The sequence below is a fragment of the Nyctereutes procyonoides genome, unplaced genomic scaffold (assembly GCF_905146905.1).
Source record: "Nyctereutes procyonoides isolate TBG_1078 unplaced genomic scaffold, NYPRO_anot_genome, whole genome shotgun sequence".
Lineage (NCBI taxonomy): Eukaryota > Metazoa > Chordata > Mammalia > Carnivora > Canidae > Nyctereutes > Nyctereutes procyonoides.
In genome coordinates this window covers 20158229-20167647 of record NW_026575036.1, presented here as the reverse complement: position 1 = coordinate 20167647, position 9419 = coordinate 20158229, and the positions used below count along the sequence as shown (strand labels likewise).

General features: G+C 38.7%; 1 non-coding gene across 1 annotated transcript; it reads left to right on the top strand.

Moving 5' to 3' along the window:
• The first annotated feature begins 1212 nt into the window (after window positions 1-1212).
• On the top strand, window positions 1213-1377 carry LOC129505716 (U1 spliceosomal RNA). Its single transcript, XR_008663578.1, has one exon. It is a non-coding gene; the product is annotated as a U1 spliceosomal RNA (small nuclear RNA).
• The last annotated feature ends 8042 nt before the right edge of the window (window positions 1378-9419 follow it).

Here is a 9419-nt window from a genome sequence, read left to right as displayed (position 1 = left end):
ATTTTGGTTAGCTTTGCAATGTATGGGCATTTCACTAAGTTATTTCATATTTCTCTGTCCCTTGCTAATAAAATGTCACTGGTGACTTCTGGGTGGGTTATAAGAATATAACTCAAAAACTGATGTACTTGGTTTTGAAAGAAAAAAGTTTAAAATATTTCTGAATTAGTGAACATATCTTTTGCACATCTCCAGTTTGGGTTGGGTAATAAATGGGAAATACAAAGCTGAGATAAGATGAACTTTCTTCCTTTGAGAAGCTTCTCAATCTATGCAGAGAAGCCCAGGAAGGATGTCGTGGGACTTGGATTTTGATTTCAGCTTAGGCTCCAAGTAGCTATCCAATTTTGATTTTCCGAGTTTCATTGTCATCACTCATAAAATTAGATAATTGGTCTAGATGGCCTCTTGATTCTTCATAGCTTTTAGAGTCTATAATCAGAAATCACAGTTTCAAAAGAGAAAACAAACATTTGCATTAGAGTTATAGAAAATTCTTTTTCAGTAAACCTCATGGGGTAGCCAAATTATTCCTTAAACTAAACATAATCCTTTTGAATACTCCTGAAAGGAAATGGGTCATCATCTAAAGTTTAGGAAATGAAAATATTTTCATTGTGACAGTGCTAAGTTTTATGGACTTTGACCCAACACGGTGTCTAACTGACTGTGTCAATTGGGGCAATTCTAGTACCTGAAGTGGGCCAACATCATGAACTTTCTGATGTGATGTAAAGTGATGAAAGTCGACATTAATCAGAACTCCTGACAATGACAAAGTTTATTGAAATACATTTTTCCACAAAAGATGCTTAAGTTGTTGAAAGTATCAGGTTCCTAAATTACATGATTCATGTTGCTTAATTTGGAAACATGCCTTGTAAGACTTTACTCTGAAAGACTTGTAAGTTGTCTTCTAAGTCTCTGGTTCTCAAAGTGTGGTCTGGGGACCCTGCGAGTCCCAAGACTCATTCAGGGGGTTCACGAAGTCGAAAATATTTTTTATAGTAACAGTAAGATGTTCTTTGCCTTTTTCATTCTTATCCTCTCTCAAGAGTACAGTGGAATTTTCCAGAATTTTCAGGGCACATGACACTGTTGCACAATGAAATGTACTGATATTTGGAAGATCTGCACAACTAAATGAATTAATATTTTCCAAATAACCAATGTATGATGTTATAAAATTGTTCATGGGTAAAGAATTATTTCATACTTACCTAGTAGGGGAGATAACCATGATGACGAAGGTAATCTCCCCAGGGTGAGGCTTATCCATTGCACTATGGTTGTGCCAACCCCTGTGACTCCCTCAAATGTGGGAAACTTGACTGCATAATTTGTGGTAGTGGGGGATCGCGTTTATGCTTTTCCTTATAAAAAAGTATTCATTTTCCTTTAGAAAAAATAATTCTTTCAAAGTGGAAGACAGACCAATGGATTTTAATGTAGCAGAATATGAAAAGTTTATTGATATGGTTTCAGATTTCACTTTGCGACTAACCTTTGAGAAATTACTACTTGTTGAGTTTTGGCATAGTATCAAAGAATATCACAATTATCTGAAAAAAATCTTTAAAAAATATCCTTTCTTTCCAACTACATGTGTGTGAGTTTAGATTTTCTTCACATACTTAAAATAACATTACAACAGACTGTAAGCAAAAAGAGATATAAAAATCCATCTGTGTTCTTTTGAGCCAGATATTAAAATGATTTTATTATTTATTTATTATTTATTTTTAAAAGATTTTCTTTATTTATTCATGAAAGACACAGAGATAGAGAGGCAGAAACACAGGCAGAGGGAGAAGCAGGTTCCCTGCAGAGAGCCCAATGTGGGACTCAATCCCAAGGACCTTGGGATCATGACCCGAGCCAAAGGCAGATGCTGAACCACTGAGCCACCCAGATGCCCCTAAAATGTTTTAAAACTGTAAAAAAATGCTACTTCTATCACAAAAATTTTTGTTTGAGAGAACTTAGTAATTGTTTTCATAAGTTATTTCTTTTAATATTGAGTGCCTTATGTTATTTCAAAATAAGCTAATGAATGAAAAATTTAAAACTTTTAATTTCTAACATGATAAATATTAAGCAAGTCATATAAACAAACTCTTTGAGATCCTCAATAATTTTCACCTGTGCTAAATGTCTTTTCTGTGCTTAATGTCTCAAGGATCCTTAATCATTAAAATGTCTCAAGGATCCTTAATGATTAAGGATCCTTGAGACATTAAGGATCCTGAGACCAAAGTTTTGAGAATTGCTGCTGTAAGTCAATTATATTCCTAAAGACCTATTTGCTGACACTGGTAACTTTAAAAAACATATGTACTCCAGGCCCTGAAGACAATTTCCAAAAAAGAACTCCTGAAAATGTTTTGAGTTATAGCACATCTATAGAATGAATGTTTGGCTTCCAAGATAAATATTTACTGAGTAAGCTCTAGTTGGATAAAGAATTCTGGTATGTTTAATAAAAGAATCATCCTTGTAGTGTATAGATCAGGTCTTTTGGGTTATCACTGGAAAGTGAGAAAAAGTAGCAAATATGGAAGAACAATAAACTGGCTCAAATGAAAATATATGAAACAGACAGAAGTGATGTGATGTTGTTACCTCCAGAAACCTGTCTGGTAAGTTCTGAGACCTGACCCTTGTGCTTCTGGAGCTTTGGGTCACTCTGAGTCCTTAGCCCTGAAGCAGCATTGTGGACAGAAGAGGTTCTTGATATTTCATTTAGAAGTGGAATTCATTTTTTTTCTTTTAAGATTTTATTAAAAAAAAAAGATCTAAATGTGAGACAAGATTCCATCAAAATCCTAGAGGAGAATGCAGGCAACACCCTTTTTGAACTAAGCCACAGTAACTTCTTGCAAGATACATCCACGAAGGCAAAAGAAACAAAGGCAAAAAAGAACTATTGGGACTTCATCAAGATAAGAAGCTTTTGCACAGCAAAGGATACAGTCAACAAAACTAAAAGACAACCTACAGAATGGGAGAAGATATTTGCAAATGACATATCAGATAAAGGGCTAGTTTCCAAGATCTATAAAGAACTTCTTAAACTCAACACCAAAGAAACAAACAATCCAATCATGAAATGGGCAAAAGACATGAACAGAAATCTCACAGAGGAAGACATAGACATGGCCAACATGCACATGAGAAAATGCTCTGCATCACTTGCCATCAGGGAAATACAAACCAAAACCACAATGAGATACCACCTCACACCAGTGAGAATGGGGAAAATTAACAAGGCAGGAAACCACAAATGTTGGAGAGGATGCAGAGAAAAGGGAACCCTCTTACACTGTTGGTGGGAATGTGAACTGGTGCAGCCACTCTGGGAAACTGTGTGGAGGTTCCTCAAAGAGTTAAAAATAGACCTGCCCTAAGACCCAGCAATTGCACTGCTGGGGATTTACCCCAAAGATTCAGATGCAATGAAACGCCGGGACACCTGCACCTCGATGTTTCTAGCAGCCATGTCCACAATAGCCAAACTGTGGAAGGAGCCTCGGTGTCCATCGAAAGATGAATGGATAAAAGAAGGTGTGGTCTATGTATGGAATATTACTCAGCCATTAGGAATGACAAATACCCACCATTTGCTTCAACGTGGATGGAACTGGAGGGTATTATGCTGAGTGAAGTAAGTCAATCGGAGAAGGACAAACATTATATGTTCTCATTCATTTGGGGAATATAAATAATAGTGAAAGGGAATATAAGGAAAGGGAGAAGAAATGTGTGGGAAATATCAGAAAGGGAGACAGAACATAAAGACTCCTAACTCTGGGAAATGAACTAGGGGTGGTGGAAGGGGAGGAGGGTGGGGGGTGGGGGTGACTGGGTGACGGGCACTGAGGGGGGCACTTGACGGGATGAGCACTGGGTGTTATTCTGTATGTTGGTAAATTGAACACCAATAAAAAATAAATTTATTAAAAAAAAGAATGTATGGGAAAAAAAGATTTTATTTAAAAAAAACAAAAAACAAACAAACAAAAAAAAGATTTTATTTATTTATTCATGAGAGACAGAGAGAGAGAGAAAGAGGGAGAGGCAGAGACACAGGCAGAGGGAGCTCTGGGATCACACCCTGGGCTGAAGGCAGGGCTAAACCACTGAGCGGCCCAGGTGTCCCTGGAAGTGAAGTGATTTTGAGAATGCACCACAGCAGTCTCTGCACATGTTCGGGGAGGTCATTGAGAAGATGTGATTGCCCGGTTTCCCCTGAGTAGGACCTGGGTAATCAGAGGCTCCTCACTTCCTTCCCCGTCCATGGAATGTGCCTTCTGCTTGTCTTCCTCACTCCCAGAAGCTGTCCCCAGGGCCTAACCTTGAGATTGTGATGCGTTGTTGGGACCATCTGGACAGTGCATGTGGCTGAACCCAGTTAAGCCCTTTATAGAAACTTTTCAACTGGCAGGCAGGTGTGGAGATGGCCTCATATGTAAATGGCTTATTAAATATGCCACCTACCAATCTGCAGCGGTCTGTTCCTTTCTTTGGTTTCTCCCTGCCCTGCACCTACAGGGCCCAGTCTGCAAACCAACAGATATGGTAGGATCTTCAGTTTAGGTTAATCATCTCTCGCAGAGCAAAGTAGATATGAGCGTGCTCCAGCAGAAACAAGCCATGACACTCACTTACTTTCTCTTCCCTTTAAAATACTGACTCATCAGCGCACTTGAATATATGACCCTAACTCCAAATTGGGACCACATGGATATGAGGCAAACTTTGTAAAGGGCTTTGCTGCCTTAATGTTAAAATCAGTTTCTGGAAAGAGAAAGAAGGGTGGAGTCGGTAAGTTCCATTTTTACTTCCAGCCTGTGTATAATTACAAATATGAAAAAGAAGAGACCAAGTTCATCATTTATCACACAAAACATTCATGGCTGGAATCCTGTAGAGAGATTTATCTCCTTTTTCTGTGTTTTAGGATTTAAAAAGAGTGAGGATGTGATTAAACAATGTAAAAAATTAATGCTAACACACTGGTCACATAAAGTGTGTTACTCTTCTGTAGAGTGTTTGCATTTTAAAAGGGGACTGAGGTGGACATCCAACTAGAATAAACAATCTGGAAAATTCCTTTGAATAAAGGAATGGATGATTGTAAAGTGCTAGGTAAAGATTGGGCGCTGCCTTTCACATTACATGACACAGGGGAGAGACTAGTACCAAAACATGAATACAATGAAAAATGGAAAAATATTAAAGCACAAAGCCTACTAATAAAATCAGTAACCTTCCCCATTTATCTGTAGCTGATTCTATTGTCCTCTATCTTTATAGATATTTTCTTTCATGCCCTGGCCCAGTGTTCAAACCTGGCTACACATCAGAAATACTAGGGGAAATTTAGATTTTTTATTAGAAAATAATACACTTTCATGGTAAAAAATGTTCAAATGATTCAGAATAGCATTAATTAAAATGTAAAATGCTTCCATTCTTATTCCATTTCCCAGGGGTGTTTACCTTTACTTAAACCAACCTATCTACCTACCCCTTCTTTCCTTCCTACCTTCCTTCCTTCCTCAAATCTTTGTTAAGCACCCACTATACACAGGCACTGTTCCAATTGCGGAGACACAATGAACACACCAGACAAGATTTCTGCCGAATAGGACTTAACTATAACTTTGGAAATGAACAAATAAAAGATATAATCAGATAGAAAGTAGAAAGTATGAAGAGTTACAGAAAAATAAAAGAGCACAATGGATATGAAGTGACTATGGATAGAGGGAACTAATGAAGCCAAAATCTTGAAAAATTTCAGGTTTAGTTTTTTCATAATGGTTGCTGCCATAATTCTGGATGATGATGCTTTTAAGTCCATTTCTTGATTTCTCATCATTACCTACTGATTCGTCATCATGAAAGTTGAGGTATTTAGCTCTCCTATAATGGTTCCCTTCTCTGTCACACCTCTCCTGAGTTTTGTTAGTTATATTATACATCAATTCTTTGTTTGCATTTGTATCTTGAACCTCCTTTCCTATTTAGACAACTTGAACAGTCTCTTTTGACTCTGCTAAGCATCATAAAAACTCAGGTACCCAAGCTATACTCTAGATGTGCAAAATAAGTTTCTTTGAGTTTTTCTGTGAGGCTTTGGAAATCTATATTTAAAAATAGAAGTCCTCGGAAGATTCTAGTTGTTATCTGATTGGAAACCATTGCCTCAGGCTATCTCTTCTCTTGCATTGAAAATTGAATAGATTCGTTCTCCATGTTCTAACTCAATGATTCTTCAGCACTGAGAACTTCCTTCTGCACCTCACACAGTTCATGGATATGTGACCCAGATCACCAAGATCAGTGTTTACAATGTATTTTAAAAAACACAATTTAAGATACATTTTTTGCCTTAAATGAAGAGACATACATATGTAATTTTTTTTGTTTTGCTTTAAGTGAAGACATACATAGCATGTAAGATATATACTTTCATGGCAGAGTAACATCAAGCGAAATAACTAATATGGTCATGTTTAGGGTAAAAAACCTTTTGGGTAAGAAGGAAAATACACAGAAATGTTGGAAAGTTGATTGGTTCTCAGAGTAGGTGAGCACTTTGGACAGTAGGGGCAGCAAGGAGCTCTACTCAAATAGTGATATTGTCACTCAGGGTTTTTAGTTCAATCACAGAAGGACTCTAACTGATTTTAAGCAGAAAAAGAATCTATTAAAAGATTTGCAGTGACTCACACAATCATATGGAAGGCTAGGAATTAAGATGAGAAGCTGGGCAGTAGCCAGGAATGTTCTCTGGAATCACACAGCAGAGCTGATCCTGAGAGCCCAGGCACTGCAGCTTATACCTCGGACTAGGTGACATCTGGCTCTCCCCAGTGCAGCTGTCACTGCTGCTATTGTTTACTCCAGGAAAGTCCTGTTACTGCCTGTAACTGCCACCACTTCCAAAAAGGTTCCTCTAGTTCCATCTTGTTTGCATCATTCACTATAGATGTAGTCCATGCAGGTGTGGCTGCAGAGCAGAACTTGGCTCTCTTCCCACATTCAGCCTCAAGAAAGGCTGAGAAGGCAAAGACTCACCATTATCAGCTGTTCTAGTGGGATCTGTAAGGTGGAAAATTCTCCAAATAGATGCAAGATGCAGGGTGGCTGGATGTCGACTGTGGTGACTCAGGCTACAGGGAAACCCAAGGAAGTAGTGTGATGATTATGAACGCAATTCAATGATACCATGAAGCCTGCCAAAAATTCTAGTGCTTGAAAGTGTGCCTTGAGCCCCAGAAGGTTTAGAACTACTTTTTCTTCTATATACCTAGCCAAATCTTCTCCTTAAGGTCAAGCTGTAAGTATAGGTGCCTCAAAATAGGGACTGTGCCTTCTCTTGGCCTGTTGTATCACTCACATGGCATTTATCAAAAAAAGAAAACTCTCTTGTATCTGGATATTTTGCCTGTGTGTGTGTATGGTGGGGAAAGTTGGGGCTATATACTTGTTTTCTTCAAAAATAGCCCTACAATAGAACAGAAAATCTGGCTGGAAAAGACCATGCCTTATTCAGAAGATTGTATTGGTTTTTCAGGGCTGCCATTAAAAAGTACTACAGAGTGGGGGGTTTAAATAACAGAAATTTGTTTTATCAAAGTTTGAAGGCTAGAAGTTGGTACATACGTGTTTCTCTGGGGCCTCTCTCCTTGGCTTGCAAATGACCACCTTCTCCCTATGTCCTCACATGGGCTTTCCTTTCTGCGCATATCCATGGGGTCATTGTATGTTCTAATCTCCTCCTGTCACAAAGACACCTGGTTGGATGAGGGCCACCCAAATGGCTTCATTTAACCTTAATTACCGGTTTAAAGACCCTTCTGCAAATCCAGTCATATTCTGAGGTGTTTAGGGCTTCAATATGAATTTAGCAGGGAAGGGAGTAGAACACAATTCAGCCCAAAACAAAGAACAGCATTGGAGGAATAATTGGGATTATCTGGTCTGAACCTTTCATTTTGGCAAGCCACCTTTTGTTTGCTCTTCTTGCCACAATAGAAGCCTGGTTTTTCTCTCTAGAACTAACTCTGCCCCACTATTTTCAGGGGGTGTTGTTGTCATCCTTAACTTCATGCATGTGTATCGCATTCTCCATATGGGTCTCGTTCAGTGAAAAGCATGCGATCCTATCGGGGAAATGAGATACAAAGAGACATACTCAGATATTAGCAAAGCAGCAAGTGCTCTATCTGCTGATACTACAAGTGGTGAGGATGACATGAGCCAGACCAGGGGTCACCATATGGTGCCGGAGAAGGAGGCTAACACAGCGCAAGGCAAAGCCAAGCAATGGCAAATTTTGGTGACTTTGTTCAATTTCCAGCCTAAAACTGAACCTGCTGGAATGGTGCCTGGGCTTCTCAATAGTGAGCTTCCTTTTCTGCTTTAGCCTATTTGAGTTGAGTTTTCTGTCAGAGTTTAGGCCTCAGAAGCCTCTGTATCCTGTTAGGTACACACACTTTTATCTTAGGAATAAAGAGAGATGTGAAGGAATTTGAGTGTCTAAGAACCTACAGTGGGGAAACCTGGCTTTGAAATCATTTTGTGTTTCCACATCTTTGAATATCCCACGTTAACACTCAATTTATAATTGTTCAATGAATGAGAGAATGCAATTTAATCTTAAATCTTTTCATTTAGTTCTTTTCGAAAAGTCTGGTACTGCCACACCGTTGATCTCTGCATATTTCTAACATTGCAAAAGCGATCTCTGAATATACCCTTTACTGAGATAGGGAAAGCCAGTTTTTTGGGTTTTTTTTTAAGATTTAACTTATTTATTCATGAGAGACATAGAGAGAGAGGTAGAAGGAGAAGCAGACTCCCTGTGAGAAGCCCAATATAGGACTTGATCCCAGGACCGCAGGATCACAACCTGAGCCGAAGGTGGACGCTCAATCACTCAGGCCCCCCAGGAAAGCTAGTTTTAATGCTAAAGTAGGCCGATTTTGAATCCACTTTCAGGAGACGGTTTAATTGAGTAGGCCCATCCTATTCACCCTGTGTACTCCATGCAAATTAATAACCCTCAGCAAGTGCTTTCCCTTGGTGTTGCCAGGCTCCTGAAGCATGTGTGTCCTATCTCTCCACCCACACCTTGCACTTGCACAAATGATTAACTACAGAGACAGCTTGTTTCTCCTAAGTGGGGCTGCAGCACTATTTTTTAGAAGGAAAATATGTGGGCAAATTCGCACTTACCCAATCTAAATGTATACACATTACAAATATCTTCTCTCTATATATTATTTGTTCACAGATGTAAAAAAAAATGTAGGGGATACTGGTTTAGAAGAATTTTAAAAACTAGACTGTCTCTGCAAATAATGGAAAATTAGGAGAGGCTGTTGTATTTGTGTAAACCCCTTTTT